The sequence below is a fragment of the Gouania willdenowi genome, chromosome 16 (genome assembly GCF_900634775.1).
Source record: "Gouania willdenowi chromosome 16, fGouWil2.1, whole genome shotgun sequence".
Taxonomy (NCBI): domain Eukaryota; kingdom Metazoa; phylum Chordata; class Actinopteri; order Blenniiformes; family Gobiesocidae; genus Gouania; species Gouania willdenowi.
Genome location: NC_041059.1, coordinates 24,448,512 through 24,469,196, shown reverse-complemented (window position 1 = coordinate 24,469,196; position 20,685 = coordinate 24,448,512). Strand labels below are relative to the sequence as shown.

Here is a 20,685-nt window from a genome sequence, read left to right as displayed (position 1 = left end):
GATAGAATAATACACAAAATGACAACAGAAATGCCCGAAATAACTCCAAAAAGATGCATAACCACAATCAAAAAAGGACACAATTACTTTAAAAACACGCAAAATGACCCCTAAAACACGACTGCCAAAACAGACAAAGTGACCCCCCAAAAACCCCATGCATAATGACAACAAAAACACACATGATGACTACATTAACACATGATGACTACATTAACACACAAAACTACAACAAAAATACACAAAATAAAAAAAACAAAACTATACGGAAAAAAATAGAAAACAAAAACCAGAATACAATTTTAGGTGAAATTTGCTAATGAGAAATGCCCGACAGGCACATTTATTAACAAACAGCTGCACAATATGTGCCATATAAGGCCTTTTCCCCTATAATGGACAGCATGTGCGAGTGAGTTCTGTCGTGTCTAGTGTGGCTTGTTTAGGGGATGGTCTGGGTTAGGATGCATTCATAAATCACTCAGAGCTTTTCATGCTGTTCTGAGAAGTAGTGAAAGACGGAAAACTCCACATACGTATCTTGAATCTCGATATATTGCCTAGAGGCCTAAGCATACCACTTCATATCCTTTAACTTACTCCTTCCTAATAATTTAATAAATCAAATTTAAAGGCATTTCAACTTTCTCAATGTTTTATGAAATATTTTTTTACGTTATATTTTTATGTGAATCATTGGATTTTATGAGAAGTGCATTAATTGAAGCAAATCAAGGCTGCGGATGCCTAGTTATCTTCACAGTTGGTAACCATTGCTCTTTTTTTGTGCCGCACCATGTCTGAACCTTTTATGCCATATCTAAGGTTTTGATGGAATTTTTGTTGCACACTGTGACATTTATTAATTTTAGAAATGTTTCCAATAATCTTACAGTTTCACTGTAAAACATCTGAAAAAATATTAATCAGCCTACAATATTGCACTATTTCCTGTAATGGCCTTTAATAGCCATTAAGTTTTGGTCCATTTTGATCATAATAATATCTTAAAACCAGAATTATGGTGAATGAGATGATGTGAGGCACTTTATAATACAGCAGAAATATGATTACTACTGTTTATTACAGGGTAGGGATTCAAGCCGTGTACGTGTCAGACAGGTTGGCCTGGATTCAAGAACGATAACTGAGATTTTATGTAAAAATATTAGATACCAGAGGTACAACAGGCCTATTTGCTGTAGGTAAAGACATGGCAAGGTGTCTCAGCAGGACAATGGAAACCTAACCTTGAAGTGAACAGGATGAGCGACTTTGCCTGGACCCATTCACTATTCATCCCCCTTGATTGGACAGTAACTGAAGACACATCACTCACCTGCAGACACACTCAATGCTGCTGCTTTCTCGCTGCTTTGCCCCTCAACTTTCTGTAACCAGAGAGCCGATACGCATCATCACCTTTGGTTTTGAAAGCAGCATTCTAACTGAATGCAGACCAAGCAGAGCCAAGCAGCAGTGTATGTATGGTGTGTGTTTGTGAAATAAATTGTGTATCAGCAAGAGAGCAAGATGGAGAGATTGTGGTTTCTTCATTTTTAAATCCAAGTTAAAGGTGCTCTTTTTCTCTACCGTGTATGATTTTTAATAATTTTATTGTTGATTTAATGTTTTTTCTGCTGATTCTAATGTTCTTATTGATTTTTAAGCTGTTGAATGTTTTCTGTTGAACTTTTTGATCATGTAAAGCACATTGAATTGCCTCGTGTATGAAATGCGCTATACAGATACATTTGCCTTGCCTTCTTACACACTGGTTAAAAACAACCTGAAATAGAATAATGCTGTGATAATTTCCCCTCTAATTTAATTAGAGAGGGAAAAAACATCAAATAATAAAGTACATCTAAAAATAACTGTAATATAAGATGTTATTTTGTATTATATACAGTATAATTAATACGAGGACACTTGTGTTCATTCCTCAGTTTTACTTGTAAATACTAATTGTAGATAATTCATATTTCAGCAAATGCCAGATAAAATGCATAAAGTGCTACTTGGTTGTATTTGGCATTTTGTGTATAACTTCTGAGGAAAATGATAAATGAACAAAACGACATCAGTAATACACATAAATACAGCAAAAGTACACCAAAAGACAAGAAAAACACAGTATTAACATGTAAGCAACAGTATTAACAACAGAAATACACAAAAATTACTCAAAAAACGCAAAATGACAGCACAAATACACAATATGACTCCAAAAAAACCAACACAGTCTCATCCTCAACTTGTCACATATTGACGATTGGTCAGGACCCCTTACCGTCAGTATTTGACGCACAGGGTACCCCTTTGGCATTCATTTTCAGATTACTCTTTCACGCGACCCCTGCTTTGAAGTAATGACCTTTGAAACTTTGATGTCAGAGCATGTTTGAAGGCTCATAACTCAGCAAAATGGGACAAGATATTTAAGGGAGGTATTGAACCCAAATATCATGTGAGGGTACTAAACAACAGGGGGGCACTCAAAAAATAGTAAAATCTGGTTTAATTTATATTTCAACAATTTAAGTATTTTTAATAAAAATCTGAAAACATAAATGTGTTTATCATTCATTTATATTCCACAGTCTACTGTCATGTCAGTATTCAAAACTTAACATTAAAGGGAAAAGACCAACTACATTTCCCTGGAGGCAAGTCATACATCTTATATCAATTTGGCGCCATAGTTGTAGTTTTTATGCTACGCGTAGCCCACCCAAATGCGCATGCGTGCCTCATTGCCGGGTCTTTGATAAACAAGCCAAAACATCCTGTTACGGTGAAATTTACGGTTACCTCGTCTTTGACTTGAAAACACACTCTGTGGTGATAAATGATGAAGACCAGACAGGAGAGATGATGAAGTAATAAAAAATGATTTAATCTAAACTAAACAAAAAGGTACAAAGCGGGATAGACAAAGCAGTGGTCTCCCTTGGCCAAGGGAGAGACGCGAAGAAGAAGGACCCAAAAGTTCCTTTCACACACATTTATACCCCACTGTCCCACCTCCCCCCTTCCACCGACAACAAAGAAGAGACCAGGGGGGGACACCTTCGATGTCGGGGTGAAAGTTAGATGTGTGTGTGTGTGTGAGTGAGTGTGTGTGTATGTGTATATGATGTGTGTGTGTGTGTGTGGTGGATGTGTGTGTGTGTGTGTGTGTGTGTGTGTGTGTGTGTGTGTGTGTGTGTGTGTGTGTGTGTGTGTGTGTGTGTGTGTGTGTGTGTGTGTGTGTGTGTGTGTGTGTGTGTGTGTGTGTGTGTGTTGTGGATGTGTGTGTGTGTGTTGTGGATGTGTGTGTGTGTGTGTGTGTGTGGTGGGTGTGTGTGTGTGTGTGTGTGTGTGTGGTGGATGTATGTGTTGTGGATGTATGTGTGTGTGTGTGGGTGATGTGTGTGTGTGTGTATGTGTGTGTAATGGCTACCCCCAAGGAGAAGAAGAAGAAGAAGAAGAAGAGAAAACAGGCACAGAGTTAAAAAACAAATTATCCCCTTAATCATACACACATGACAAATATAAATGTATCATTAAACATTATTAGATAATTTGCTACGACAATCCGCATTACAAAAACATAGAAAAAGTCCACCCGTTAATATGCACACCTTTTAGAGTCCAACATCATACATACCGATCCACTATGCTTTCCAGGGCACCGGTGAGCTGGTTAGCTGTAAAAATTAGCCTTTCAGTTTGGTGTGGAAATATGGGACCTGGCAACCCTGACGCACCGCCGTCATTTTATAGATGGAAAAAAGAATAACTCAGGCGAATATAACTAAATCACATTACATGTTTCGATCTGTTGTGATCTCAACTCACTGAAGAATAAAGGCTTACAATTGTAGATATGTATACTTCATTGTTTTTATTTCTGTATTGATCAGGGTGCTATAGCTTGATTGCCTGGCCACGTTCACATAGCGTCTGTGTCCTCAACCACGGTTAGGAGATGAAAACAGGAAAGGTTTTAACAAAAGTAATACAACTTCAGCTCCACTTTTGCTTTCCCTTTTTGTCCGTTGTACCGGAAAAAATACAGATCGTTTACATAAACCAAATGGATACTATGAAAGTTAAGGGTACATTTCTCACCAGAAATGTCATCAAAACAATTCTAAAGCCACAATCTACACACATCTAAAACATGCTGAATAGGGGCTCGTGAGGACCAGGATTGGGGACCCCTGATTTACAGTATATCTTGAAATAAGGCAACTTGCCACTAAAATATACGAGATTTAGCCATTGTTTTTCATTGAGAAGTCAGCAGTGACGTGACCTGACGTCAGCCCATGGAAAAGCATTACCGGACCCTCAGCGTCGAAAATGAACGCCAAAGGGGTACCCCATGCGTCGAATACTAACGCTAAGTACTGTATGTGACGAGTTGGGGATGAGACTGTGTTGCAAACAACATAAATGCACAAAATGCCTCACAACAAACAAGATAACAACATACACAGAATGAGAGAAAAAGCACACACAATTATTATAAAAACGCTGTTCTTTTCTGTATTAAGGCTCAGATCGCTCATTATTCTAAATGCTGACATGAATGCTGATCATGTGGCCCCCCGATCAAGCAAACACATTTTTGTGGCTCCGCTGTGATAAAAGTTGCCTACCTCTGTCTTAGATGATCTCGCCCATTTATTTCCTTTACCTGCCCCATAAAGCGGTTGCTTTATTAGTTTCTAGCTTTAATGTGCATTTACTACCCTTTCTTGACTTTTCAGTATGCTAATAGAAAAATGTACAGATGCTCCTCTAGCTTATGTCTGTTGGGAAGGTAAAAACAGTGTTACAGTCCTCACTTGTAGCTAATCTTAATGGGATATTCTGCTGGGGCTTGGCCTACATAGAGAGCTAGCCGTTCTTATTCTTTAAAAGCGGCTCAAACAGGCGGTGTAGCACAGAAAATGTATTACCCACAGTCTACAAACAGCAGGTGCACAACGACCCCACTTGGTCCCAGGACGGACATGGAGTTTATGTTGGTGGGGCCAATTAGTGAGTGCACACACCACGATGGAGATGATGTCAGTATTACTGATAGATTTAGGACTGATAAATTCTCAGTTTAATCCCTTCATAGCATATTTTCTGAAAAGGAACAAAATATAGCTAATGAATTGTGGCGATCGTCTGCCTGTCTTATACTCAAGCATCAGGAATTTGATCACAATTTGATTAAAGCTTCAATTTAAACACTCTTTGACATTTTTGGAAATGTTTATACATTGCATTGTGGGATGAGAAAAATTCAAATCTAGATTAAATCCCGGGAACAAACACAGGATTCACAGTCCTCCTTGTCTGGTGAAGAAACATGAGAAATCACCGTAACAATAAACAAAAACACTTCTTTGCATCTATTTACAATTCCACATCCCATGCGAAATGTCATTTAGAGAGGGTTTACAGTGGAGATCAAAACAAACATATTTTTTTCGAGCAAATGATCTTAGATTTATTGATCCATGAGGCCTACACTTGATATAAGATCATCATCTCCAGCAGATTTAAAATATTATAATTAAAAGAGTGTAGACAAGCTAGAAACCTCCTGCTTGTCATGAAAGGTGGAAAATAAGATTAGGACCTTTTAAGAACTTTTAAGTCCCAACAGTAGATCAAACTGAACAACAACGGTGACCCTAGAAACCATGTCTTTGTCGATCTAGTGGCAATGTTTTTAACAATATCATTACATAGATTATATCAGTTCAGGACCAGATCTGTTTGATTTTTTGTTTTCTATTCTGTCAATTTAAGACACATGAAGTAATGCATTTGCAACATTTTCTATTAAAAAACAACCCTCACACTCAGAATTGGCTATTACTCACTTTCCTCCTTTCACTTTATTTTCAATAATACCGTAACAATGTATAGGACACATTATGTCAAGAGACCATCTACAAAAGGATGGAAAGTTATAATAGAAAGCAGTAGTGACTGATGTGAAATCCTGTGACAGTGAATTATGAGACAAGGGGAGCTCCTTTAATTCGTAGCAAACCCTTGACATCACACACAGACAAGGTGCACTTATTTTTGCATTTCTTCTCTTTTTTATCCCCTGTTCCTTTTCGCTACTGTATTTGGGGAGGATGCCTGTAAAGTGGATTACATACATAACACTATGTAATTTGTTCAGTGAAAGGGTCACAATGTCTCATATTGGATAGATAGGACAAGCATGTGATTGAGGATAGATATCGGCCAGTAATCAATGAAGGAATGTAATCCTCTCATAAGCAGAGAACAGTTTTGCTGCTCAACCTTCAGCCAGTTTGAGAGAGAAACGGTCGCTTAACAAATTTGTTAAAACATAAAGTCAGCTTGCTGTCAAGCACCCAGAAGCCTTCGCAGGAGGACCGTAAACGTTCCCATCCGCTGATATCTGGCAGTGGAACAGGTTGTTGGCTTTAGGAAACACGTAGGTCATGATGATGGGTGATGCTACATTCTTCTTTGGATTATAAAAGCTGCAGCTGAGCTGTCTGCACGCTCATGGTATTTATTCTCTTTTGATTGGATGTAGTAAGGTTAGAGCAGGATGGATGTTGGACTCAAAGGGGCATCCTGAGTTCATGGTAGCTGACTGAGATGGTTTTGGATGGGAGATAATGCCTCATTTTTACATGCATCATCACAGGCTTTTTCCCTCATGCTGTCTCGTCTTTCTGCCCTTTGGCCCTTGACTCAATTTATCTTCTGTCTTTTTTTTTTCACTTTTTAGATTAGGGACTGCTCTGGTAATAATCACTTCCTTTTTTTTCTAATAAGCTCTGGTTTATTTATTTATTGGGTGGCTGAATTTAGAGTTCACTATCAGCTGGACCTTGTTGTTCATTGTGTGGTGGATTTCATGCTGATGGAAGCATCTATCATGCAGATTTCTAATTATAATCGCCACAGTCTGTACACCCCGCCCCCTCAGAGTCCCCATTCCTTTCAAAAGTACCGTACTTCTTCCTGATCAGGGACATTCCTCGGGATCCTTTAGATCAGTGTTAACCAACCTTTTCTGTCCCATGTACACCTTATCCTTTCTGTCTTTATGCGAGTACCACTTAGTTCATGTTATTCATTGTTTATGGGTGTCAGCAGGTCGATGGATTTAAGCCCTTTATTCATCTATTTCTGATGTGTTGGCCATTTCACCCTTTGAACTTCACCTTTTGATGTATTTGAAAATGTCTTTGTGCATTTAAAAATGTGTCCTATAATTTTAGTAAACATATTGACAAATGTGTCCATACCCCCGGAGATGTGTTCAAGTACTACTAAGGGTACACGTACCGCTTTTTGAGAAGTACTGATTTTGATGAATAATAAACCTTTGTTACTAATTTGTGTAATAAATGTCTTTAGAGTCATTGATATGAACTTTTATCATTTAAATACACAAAATATCCCTTTATATGTGGGCATGGCCATTTTGGAGATTTAAGCTAATCGACTTTCACAAATAATAACTACTCGTATTTCCAGTCACAATGCTACTCTATGATCAACTAGCAATTAATTCCAACGTTTTCGTGCTTAGTCAACCTGTTTCTTGGACGTTATGATGTCATTCCTTAAAAGATCCAGGAACATTACTGGGAATGAATTTTGATGTTGCACTTCCCAGGAAACAAGAATTTGGACTCGGCACGGCTACCACCACCAGCCATCATACATGCCTTTCAGCGCACATCCTTGAGCTGTCTTCATCATCTAGGTTTAAGTTTTAAGTAATTGTGGTGGTAGAGTAAGAATGGAGTGTCAGTATGTCCATATGACTGTGTACGGGTTTAAACAAGCAGCATTTGTGAGGGTTTCATCTCTCACTGAGAGCTTTTTCATAGACTCTGAATTATTGATTTTTGTCATAGTGGAATTTGTTTTGCTTTGAATGGATTATTAATGTAACCTCAGGTTGAATGGTTACCTGAGCACTTTGTCAAGAAACTCACAGAGTAGATTTTGATATCTTGCCTACGCGTTACTGTGTGTGCATGATACCCGTAACCCTACCTAGGGTGAGAGGATGACAGGGAGATGGTTCTAGTTATAAACAGTTAGTATTGGACCAATAATGTATTGGTTGATAACAGAAAACTACCTATATTTTTTATAATCCACCCAATAAGACATTTTGAAACGACAAGTTGACCCATTGACTCTGCTCAGTAAGCGCTGCTATATGCTAAGCTAAGCTAACCAAACCAAGCTATTGAATTCCTTTGCAATCTTTGAGGAAGACACCATATTTAATGTGTGCAATATGTGTAACACAATAACTCCCAGAGAAGGGAAAACTCTTTCAAGTTAGTTCGTCACCTGAAAATTTGCCATTAAAATTAGTTTGTAAGTAATAAAAAAAAAACACAATGCAAGATGTGGAGGAGATGTCTTTTAATTTCAGAAATGTTATTCTTTGAAGTTCTTAGGTTTTTATGATTTGTGTACTTAGTAATGCAACTTTGACAGGAGCACATGTATTTCTTAACTTGTTTGTGAGCAGTTTTTAAACTGAGGCATTTCTATCATATGTATCGCAAATCTCAGTTAAGAAGGGCCCTAATCCATGTTGTACACTTATAGATGTACCATAGTTACATTATGTTATCAATATCAGACATGTATGATATTGCATTACAATGACTTCCCTCATTATGTCTTTGTACCTTTCAACATAGCACATAATAAAACAGATTATTAAATAAAAGTAATAAATAATTCTGGACAAAAACATTATAAATGTTCATGTTTTTATTAACGATTATTTTTAAATTATAGGACATTGCCCCAGTAAAGCCTGGCTATAGATGTAGCTCACCCTCTGCAGTGTGACTGTTTTGTGATTATTGTGTTGAGAATGTCTTAGGATGAATAGCACTATATAAATTCAAACTAGGGATGTCCCGATACAACTTTTTCCCTTCCATTACGATACCGATTTTGCAGCCTTGCATATTGCCCGATACCGTTATCGATCCGATACAATATCAGCATGAATCATACTTACTACATACTTATTTTGTAGTGTGGAAGGTTAGAAAAGAATTCAAGTTCACTTCAGTTATTTTTTACTGTCAGTATATGGTGGGAACAACTGTGGGCGTGGACAAAAACAACATATATATCGGAGATTTTAGATGCGGTCCAAAATATCCAATCTTTGTTTTCTGGCTGATATCGGACCGATATCCGATATCAATATCGGATCGGGACACCCTAATTTAAACTATTCTTATTTGTCATTTTTAATAATAATGAAACTTCTTGAAGATTTTCCTGGGGTCAATGAGTGACTCAATGATCCTAATGCAGCCCTTTTAAGCTCAGGAATGAGAAAAATAATGATTATTATTCTGATCGCCAATGTGTGTCTTTCTAGAATTGCTGGTTATTTTTCTCCTAGATTTTAAGATCACTGTCATTCATTTGTTCATTCAAATGATGGAAATAGTATGGCTCTGTGAACAAATGCATACACTCTGTTGTTCAAGGATTGAACTGGCTATGGGTTTTTCTAGTCTATTCAGCCTCAGATTAGCCTGACTTGTGCCACTACTCCATATTCGTAAATTTCCTCTTTTTTTTCTGGTGCATTATTGGACAAGAAAGTGGGTGTCGGACACATATACACCTTTTTGTTTAGTGTTTTTACTCTTAAGGTCAAATCAGAGACAAATGTTTTTGCACTTTGAGAAAAGAGAGAACATGCAAACCCCCCATGGACATGGACCCAGGATCTTCACCCTGAGAGGCTGCATCACTGAGCAGTGCAAATCACAGCACATGAAGAAGGGTTTATCAGACGAGCATGTTGGGCCACTTGTAATCTTTTTTGGGTCGTTCTTTTTCATCTTTAAGGGTCATAGTGTAATCCAATGATTTTTATAAGTCCTGGATTTGATACACTATGCTGCTTTGTTTTTTGAAACAAGATTGTAACAGGAAGTAAAATAAATGCAGGGGGCACCAAACATGATGAAGATGTGAAAAAAATGATGAAATTAGTTTCTAAAAAGATTTTCAACACAGTACATGAAAGAGGAAAAACACCATCAGCTTCCTGTTCTCAGCATGGTGGGCAGCTGCAGTGACAGCTTTTATTCTCACAGCAATAATGCACAGAAGCCTTAGCTTCCATTCCCATAATGCATCATGCATGTAGCCAACATGGCCTGTCTTACTGTTAACCTGATGGGTTGATTCACTGCAGGTCAATGTGCTGCACATCACACTGTCTGCGGCGATCACATGCATGGGTCTTTGCTCTATATAAGGAGATGTGATGGAGGCGGTATGCAGCTGTGTGATTCGTGACTCAATTATTAAGGCATGCTGCAGCTTCTGTATAGGCAACCTGGTCCCTTTACCCCTCCCTATCTGACACCAGCAAAACAAGCCAGTTTGGCCATAGTTATGCACTTTGTTTCTCCTTTTGGGAATTCAGTTCATAATCTATGTTGTTTTTCCATTTTTCATCTAAATACGGGGCGCCAACAATGCCCTTGGTGACCCACAGTTCTCCTGTACTTGTCTCCCATGTTATTTGTTACTGTTCTTCCATGTTCTCTTTAGACGGGATGATACTGAAATTTGTGTTTTTTACCTGTGAAAAGCGCTCTATAAATAACGATTACCTACTTATGCCGGTGGTCAGCTTTATTATCGGACAACCTCTGAATTACATATAATTTATGTTTCCTTTTTTTTCTAATAAGCTCTGGTTTATTTATTTATTGGGCGGCTGAATTTAGAGTTCACTATCAGCTGAGTTTTTCATTTATAAACTTCAAAATGAATTAAAGCAACTGCAGTGCAACAGGAAATATCGCTGCTGTTTAGCGCTTTGCCACAAATATATGTAATATATGTTTGAAATATATTTTAAAAGTCTGGTTAGACACTAACAACACAAATATTGATAGAATTATGCTAATAATCCATATGTAAGCAGGAAAGAAGCAAAAAGGCACTTGTTTTATTCCTAGGGCGGATTCAAGATTATTGTGGAGGATTTCAAAGGTTATCCTGTTCTTTCCTTCGGGCTAAAGTGCTTCTCAACATGTGTGGTTCGCTCCCCTGGTTTGGAATGGAGACATGACAGGTGGGGTGTGAGAAACAGAAGGAAATTGACATTAAAGATCAACAATAACACTAAACCAATTGTCCACACAAAGATAGTAATGATGAGAAGCCTAAAAATGTCGCAAAATATTAAAAGCATTACATTATTAGACTGCATGGACCGGGAACAAAATGTAACGTGGAGCTAAAGTGCAAAAATCATGATTTACATCAGCATAATAATAACAATAAACAATACTTTCAATAGCCGACTTAAAAAAATTCCCTTTTTTTTTTCAGCATAATAATAACAATAAACAATACTTTCAATAGCCGACTTAAAAAAATTCCCTTTTGTTTTTTTTAAGCTTTTTTGGCACAGATTGCAAACAATGTTTGGTTTTTTCCTGTGATTTTCACCACTGCACTTTTACATTTGTTTTTTATGCAGGTGATTAGTCTTAATTTAGTTTTAGATATATTATAAAATATGATGCTACTTGTTCCCTGTTAGTTCAATGAATTTGAAAATGTGATGTTTGTCAGGGTAATTTGTGGGGCAATTGGTGCAGGTGAGGCTTGAAAGTTCACCTTTGTTGAAACTGGGGAATACCCAAAGAGGTTTGAGAACCATTGCTAAAGTATTCAAACCCCCTTTCCACCAAAAGTTAAAAGAACTTGTGTTTTTATTTGATTTCAATTCTGGACGTTCTTACACACTTACTCTGGGTATGACCTTTTAAAGCCAACCGGAAGATAAAACATAAAAACAAACCATAAAAACCATTAAAAAAAAACAAAACTATAAAAACAATATACCGTCTCACCTTTATTATTTATGTATATATTTACATATTGTAAGTTACATTAATGGGTTTTTGAAATGTTATGATAATGAAAATACTTCCTTTTGTGGAATAAAGGAGCTTGTGTTTTGAATTGGAACCTGTAGTTGAAATAAATGAGGTTGGGGTTACTTTTTTTGTGGTGGACTAACATCCAGTGACGTGCCGTGACCACTAGGGTTGGGTAGGCACGTTGCAAATCGAGACCACCAATGACAATTTCATATGTTTCTGCTGGCAAGTGTTAATTCAATTCAAATCAATTTTATTTGTATAAAGCAATTTCCAACAAAGTAATCTCAATGCGCTTATCAAAATATATATTTCATAATAAAAAAGAAAAAACCCAACAAGATCCACATGAACAAGTGTTTAGCCATCTAACAAAATCAACATCGTAAACACCATTAAAGAAACATAAACAATTATTGAATACAGCCTCCCTACTCTCCCAACAAGATATGTCTCATGACACGGCAGTTTGTGTTGGAAACACAGAAACACGGAGAAAATGGCAACAACAACACGTTAGAACAGCCTCAGTGAGGAGCATCCACAAAGTCGATCCTTCCTTTTGTACCATTCACTGTGGAAAGTATGAAACGTGTTCTGACCTTACCTTTGCTGAAGCTCTGGTAACTCAGGTGTTGGTCTCCCATCTTTTAAAAGCTGTCGTTTTTCCTCAAAAAAAAGTTTCTCGATCATCTCTGGCGCTGTCATCCTTTCTATAGTGCTATCCCGCCCACTCGCTAGAGGACGTAGCAGCAGCGGTCACATGGATCGATTCACTAATGCACTGTGAACTTACGTATAGCATTTAGCATAGCGCGGTTACATCCAAAGGCAGCTCTCTACACTGCCTTTGGACGTAAATGGTTTTCATCTTGGGGACCTGACTGCGCATGCACAAACACGTAAAAACACGCAATGGGAACGGAGGCAGAGGAGCAACGTGCCTTTGGGAGGGGGCGTGGCCTCCCTCTGCCTTACAGCAGAGTGAGACTGTGCAGCTGTTCCAGGAAATAGCGCTGTTTAGTAATTTGGGCTGTGAAAGGCACAAAATGCTGACACTTTAAAACTTATAGGTACTGTAGGCTATTGGAAATAGAAAAATAAATAATTTATAATTATATTATAATTAAAACAAATTTTAAAATCAAAATATCAATTCACCCTTGGGTAGACACTGCCTACCTTGCCTACCCTGACGGCACGTCACTGCTAACATCCAGTCGTCTCGGACAGTGGTCCCCAACCACCGGACTGCAGGCTGGTACTGCTTTGTGGACCATTTGGTTCTGGGTCACAAAGAAAAAAACTGCAGTTTACAGAAATATGTTTTAATTCATTTCCATGACTCTTCTGGTAATTATATTTTGGAAAAAATGTCAATTTTGCTTTTGCTTCTCCCTCACTTGATTGCATTTGTTTAGACTCCACAGGGCAGTGTATTTACTATTTATACTATTTATGACAGAAACTTGGTCCGGTATGATACGCTCCAGCATATCTGTGGTCTGTAAGAAGGAACGCGACAACTGTGACTTTGTTGATATGACTGGCACAGACATTTCCATGTTTGGACAGGAAGGACATCTGTGCTAAGCGGGAGCAGGGAAACATGATGCTTGTGTCAAGATGATTTAGACTTTGTGTACGGGCACTTTGTGTCTGCTGCTGCATTTACTATGTGCATCTAATATGTGCAATGGTTTGTTCTGAGTGTGGCATTTTAATGCAGCATCTCAGAGATGGCAGTAGCTTGAAACCTGGAGGACACACCACGAGTCGCTGCTTCATCACACCACAAAGTCACAGACACACAGGCATGCAAGTGAACACAAACACACACAGCACACACCTCCGCAATCACAGAGTCACCCTAAAGGGACCGTCACAGTACACTCCCCAACCCATCCTCATTTTAACATTGCCTGTTCCTTATTCCTGTAAACAGCACACTGCTGCTGAAGCCGTGAAACTGTGAAAGAAACATCTATCATTTAGTGTTTGTGTCATAATGCAGTCGTCCTGTGTGATTCTGTGAAATTAGGATTTGTGGGGATGACATGAGTGTTTGGATGCAAAGGTAATATAAGGTTGTTGGTTTATAAGTGTAATATAAGGTTGTTGGTTTGATGCGACAAGAAGTCAGATTTGAATTGGGATTTTCTAGTATTCTAAGGATGCTTTTTGAGTTTATGTCTTGCAGTAGGATGGTGAGATTATTGATTTCATTGATTGATTGATTGATTAGATCATTTTGGGTGCTTTAAGGGTAACTACACCCTAAACCCGCTTTCTGCTGGATACATATCATGTCTTATCATTAAGTATGACGTAATGTAGTTTATTGATTTTCGTCCCACTCTTCACATTTTAGTCAAAGTATTTCAATTTAGCGTTTTTAGTTGTAAATTTGTCAGAGTGAATGCCCTCTATGGCGTCTATTGCTATTGGCTGAGATTAGATCATGTCTATTTTGGATCAGTGTTGGTCCCGCCCCTCCTATAAAAGATGGGAAGAGGACCAGGTTTCCTCCTATCATGGTCCTCAGTAAGCATTGATTGACAGCTCCATGTGGAACTGTGCAGAGCTGTGGGGGCGGGGCTGCTGTGACTAAGCGTGTCTTAACTACTCTAAGAGCAACTCCCATAATGAAGGCCTTTTTTAAATCTCCTCCAAGTGACATATCAGTAAAAACCGGGGCGGAGGGTGTACTTAAACTTTAAATATCACTCACTTAAAGCTGATATCCGGAGTTTCTGAGAGGACGTCTCGATGTCCCGCCCTCAACAGCTCCAATTCCTCCCCCTGCCTCTGCAATCTACCAGAAGCCACGCCTCTACTTTTCTGCACACGCATCACGGAACATACCAAGGCCGAATCAGGTTGCATTGATACAGGTCTATGGGTCAGGTAAGAGCCAAAATCATATTTACCTGTTTGCTGTTGTGACGCGTGGCCTTGTTTCCGTGCACATTTCCACATTCACTTTGATTGACAGTCTCAAAAACAGGAAGCTAAAGCCTATTGGCGGGGCGCACTCAGTGATCATTTCCATTTGTATAGGGGTCTATAGGACGAAGGAGGGACTTATATACATGAATGTATATGAATGACCACCGGCAGTAGACATAGTTAAAGAGTAGTTAGGTATTTTTTCGCACTTCAAAAGAATCCTGCATAAACATAGATTACTCAGAAACTCTGGATATCAGCTTTAATGCTGGTTTTGTAGAATTTGTGAGAATGGAATGGAATTGTAATGTTGTAACTGTTCATTAGATTAGTGGCTCACCTGTCCTGAAGAAAAACAGCAAGCTCAAAATACAACTTCAGTTCGATGCTATCGCAAAGCTCTGTCCACCTTAGACATGCCTATCCTCATTTATCAATAAATCAAAGATCAATTTCTGACAAAAGATGTAAAGGTTGAAGTTGCCACTCGAAAGTTTGTTTTGTTCTCCACTGTAAACACTACATTTATTGACATTGTGGAGAAGTGTAGTGTATTGTATTGTGGGATGTGGAGTCAAGTCGTCGAATGCATAAATGTGTTTTTACTGAATTCTTACCGCAATTTCTTGTTTGGCTCCGAAATACACCTCCAAAGTGACTTATCAACACATTTCTGGTGTTTTCATGAACTGACAGTCATTGCAAAACAATGGCAATGGCAACTATGACCTACACAGAATATGTCATTTTTGTAACTTCTGAGATCCAAATTAAATGTCTCGCTGAATGAAGCGATATCACAGGGACGAGCTGGAACAAACGATATCAAAAAAGGTTTCAATGGAATCACTGTCCTCCTTGTATGTCAAAGAAACATGTGAAAGTCTACGGAACTCCGTATCCCACAATGCAATGCACTAAATTTTTCTGACTTTTCCATTTATTGATCCATGAGGCCTCCACTGTCTATCGGATAAAAAATGATCGTCTACAGCAGTTTTACGAAAATATATTATATAAAGTAAGTAAAGAAAATATGTGTAACACAACATAAAGTCCTTTCAATAATGAAATCAAAGGTGTTTTATATTTTATACTTTGCATATATTGCAGAGCATCTCTTACTGAATAAAAGTTTATCCTGCTATTAAGGACTTCCTCCCTAAAAGTACACTTTCTTCTTATTGGAAAAGCTTTTTCCCCCACAGCACTTAACATGGAGATGTGAACATCAAACACTTGTAATTTTACACCAGTTTTGATGGTTGTTGAAAGCTCATGCTTAGTGTTGTGGCTCTAACAGATTACTATCAGAAAGACTCCATGATGAGTGAGTGTTATCTCATGCAGTCTAAAGCCTGACATCTCTCCTTCAGGCAGATGATTAAGACTTTACTTTTACAATACATGTTACACTTTATTTAAAAAGATGTGATGAAAGATATAATGTATGGCAGCAACTTTTATTGATTTGTTTTTTCAATACTTGGAAGAGAGAAAGGTGGAAAAACAAAAAAAGGCTTTATATAATGATTTTCACCTTGTACACACATGAGTCACTGTTGTACGGGCTCATTCTTTGCTGCATCGTTTCCTCAACAGTTTTTTTTTTTTTGTAAAACCTGCTTTCCCGTACTAGTCTTTGGAAAACACATTTTTTGCCGCACCATTGCTCAACTTCTGGCCGTCTCTACCTGTCCATATTTTAACTGCACAGCACTTCGTAAACTGTACACAGTGCTCATTCATCATTCTGTCTTTCTCCGCAGCTGCCACTTCACTGTGGTGGGATGATTCACTGTTCAACAGAGTAAAGGCTTCTTCTACACACGTCACAGCTTTGTTTTTTTTCTCTTACGTCACAAAGAAATGACGTCACGTTGTTCTCAGAGCCCTGGTGTAGGAGATTTTGCTCTCTTGTTCTCTCAAATCTTATTCTGATGATTTATGTGGTTATTATACAAAGATATATACACGGCCTGCTCATTTGGCGTACTATGTGCCTGCATGCAGAAAGAATGAGGTGAGGTAACACAAACAGCATGTGACGAGTCAACAATTGTAAAATAGTTCAATGCCTGTTTGTCCAAATCCAGCCCAGTCTCATAAAGTTTGTGACAATGATACAAAATGCGCTTTGATAAATGTTTCATGTGTAGCAACACGATTTTCTCATGTTTCACGTGCTGCGTGACACGTATTTTGTGCATGCTGCGCGTCACAAAATGTTTTACCACTACTTAGTGGTGATTACAATGCGGTGCATTTTAATGGCGGTTAACGCCTTAACCGCAACCCTAACCCAGCAGTGGGGTACTAGGTTTACTCACACTACTGTAATTCAGTACAGTAACGTGTAGTATATTTTGTTTTTAATGTATTTCACCATATTTTCATTTGCATCTGTTAGAGTAAAAATATTGGCATGAAAAAAAAAAAAAAGAAATTGAGCACACCGTATTTCTATTGTGCATATACAAAAACACACCCTGACGGTAAGGACACGTAGAGGGCTAGTGCGCTTCCTACTAGGGCTTGATTTTTTTTCTTCAGTGCATTTAAAAATGACTGCAGATATATTGTCAGAAGTGCAACTGTATTGCTGTGATTGTCCTCAAGAGTTAAAATGAATAGAACAATTCGAAAATAAAAACTAAATGAGTCTCTGTCATTCAACTATTTCAAGCTTTAATCCAGGTTTAAGCAAAAGTGCATCAGCACACAGTAGCTTAAATTTTCTGATTAGGAAATCAGATAACTACATATTTTATAACATATAACATTACAATTAAGAAAATAATAAACTCTTCCCTTAGCATCTCAGCATAGTGTAAATAAAAAATTAAACATGCCTGTAGCACACATATAGCCTACTCAAAGGGTAAACACATGTAAACAAAGAGGAGGCTGGCTCACATCGCGCTACGGTAACACAAGGAATGCGAAAAAGTACATACATTTTTTATTTTTTAAACTCGAATTTGCTATATAAAAATTGTTTTTATTTACAAATTTAATAAATCGATTTTTTTGCCCAGCCCTACTTCCTACACAGATCTTTACAAAACAATTTTGCTTTCCTTAGTATTTACTGGGTTGTATTTTGTTCAGTATCGTAATATTTAGTGGTGTGTGCGTGTGCGTGCGTGCTTGAGTGAGTGTGACAGACATTATGTATTAGCTGAAAAAATGTCTGTCACATGTGTGAATGAATGCAAATAGAAATACAACTTAATATAACGTCTTCAAAATGACCAACTATGTAAACATTAAAGTTGCCTGTGCTATTATCACAGTTTGCCTGAACTGTTTACTGTAGTAGAGACATACAGTACCGTCCACTATTTAAATAGTTATGATTGCATCTTTGGGCGTCTCTGATAGATGCCATTCAAAAATTTACTTTTACTCCGACTTCATTTTAAACAAGCTACTTTTTACTTTTACTGAGCATGGTTTTTGAACAGTACTTTTACTTGTACTCAAGTGAATTTTAAACCTTTCTTTCAACTCTTTCCACCTCTGCCCAAACCCTGAATGAGGTGTTGTAATTAGATGCATACGCACAAAATCCAATCAAATTTAAAGCCCGACTGATTAATCTGTTCAGCCGATTTTACTGAAATTTTGAAACGTATTTGTTGAAATCCCCTTGAGATGTAACGACACGTTTTTGAGGGGGACCAAGAGCCAGGCCTCAGTCAGGCTCCAATATGTAACTAATGTATTAACATTTTTGCTGCATGAAAATTCTCCATTAAAACTTGCAACTTGCATTCAGTTACACTTACATAAATGTACAATAATAATAATGCATCGGATTTTATATAGCGCTTTATCATAGATACTCAAAGCGCTTTACAGAATTAAGGCATTATTCTTTCACTCCACACTTAGTGGTGGTAAGCTACTATTGTAGCCATAGCTGCCATGGGGCAGACTATCATAGTGTGCCATCGGTCCCTCCGACCACCACCAACACTCACTCACACTTTATTCATACTAGGCAATGTGGGTAAAGTGTCTTGCACCTGTAATTCTCAGTGGTCTCCCATATAACGACTAACCATGCCCAGACCTGCTTAGCTTCCGAGATCTAAGATTGGCCAATGACAGGCTGGTATAGCTGGTATGGTACACAAAGTGTAGACTAGCTACAGAAAAGCAGAATGACATTTATTCATCCAGAAATGGAACTTATCTTACATTACCTTCCTATAAGCTAAATCCCTCTCTGAACCCCCATGGATTTAGGTTTTTTCATCCTGGAGTGTCTTCCTGCTGATGTTTTCAATTACATGATCCAACTGTATTTGGTCTCTTTTAATCCCTCTTGGACTTTAGTCCTTCTGTCACTTCTTTCGGCTTCATGTCTATCAAATTCGTCAAAGCAAGGCGGCATCTTTAATGATTCTGTCACATGTGAGTAGAAATACCATAATGACATACTGGCTGTAAAGACAACTCCTTAGCTATCTGATTAGTTATTGTCATTGAAATGAACGTGTTCCCCCAGATGCATTTAAGTCCCTGGAAAATCCAGACTTTACCAATAATTTGTAAAATCCTGATGACCCAGACAGGATGTAATATTGGACATTTCCAGGTAAAAATGGACATATGGTCACCCTAATTTATGATAGCCATTGAAATTTATGGAAAGTTGTCACATAAAAATAGACTTGAAAATGCATTTTTGCTCTCACCAAATGTAAGTATGACTTTAAAGGAAAAGTGGGACAAATGTTGTAGTAAAGGAGCTTATGAACTTCTATTCTGAATAAAGGAATAAATAAGCACAGTTAGACCCCTGTAGGCTTTTCATTCTCATCCTAGCTTTGTGACAACATGGATCCAGACATTGGCCAAATTGCCGGTTCTTTGTGCAAATGTAAGCATGCAAAATATGTTGTTGCACTCTTGTTTGAACAAATTCAAGAGTACAGGTCTTTCTATTCTATCGATGGGTGTGAAATATCATTTATGATGGATTATCGGCATCAAAAGGACTTTGGGATCTTCAACTCTTGTGGAGCCTGAGTTCTGTTTCATCATCTTTTTTCACCTCATATCTCTTTTTATTGTGTTTATGTGAAATAAAAAGTGCAGGTTTTGGTCTCAAACAATAAAGGTTAAGTTGTGTAATGCTACAGAATTCTGCAGGATTTTGTCTTTAGTTGTGATTTTTAAGCTGTTGTGGGAGGTGACATTGCTGCCAGTTTGCTCTTTCACACTGCTTCAAATCTGTTAGCAACCATGTTATTTGTACTTTTTTAATGTATTGCAAAAAGAATTTTCCGATCGCCTGTTTTAAAAGACTGAAAATAGTGTGCCCTCTGTGTGTGTGTGTCACTAGAGCGTGTCCAGTGATAAAGGGAGTTAAACATGTTGTGTAACCTAGTCAACAAGTCATCACACATGAAGTTTTCCCCAATTTTAAGAAGTAGCAAACCTAAGGATAAGGTTTTGCTGCAGTCTCTAGAGGTATAGACTCAATAGTGACACAAGGTTTGAACACTGTTGATGAAGTATATAGACAACGAATGATGTGCAGCCTGTTGCTTTTGCTTGAGCGTGTAAGCGTGCTGTGTAAGCGTAAATGCAAATTTGATCAGACATACTGATGCTCAGGATGTTGATATTTCCTTGATGTTTTTCTGGAAGATTTATTTTCAGATGACTGGAACTTTATTTTCAGGTTTATCAAACTATATAGTTCCCAGTTCTGTCATTATCTGCTTGTATCAGTGTAGTTGAAAATTGACAGAATGTGTTTTGT

At 37.9% G+C, this 20,685-nt stretch overlaps 1 protein-coding gene across 32 annotated transcripts in view; it reads left to right on the top strand.

The window, feature by feature from the left end:
* Positions 1 to 20,685, top strand: part of rims2a (regulating synaptic membrane exocytosis 2a) — a 174,028-nt gene that overhangs the window by 67,354 nt on the left and 85,989 nt on the right. The window lies entirely within an intron of this gene.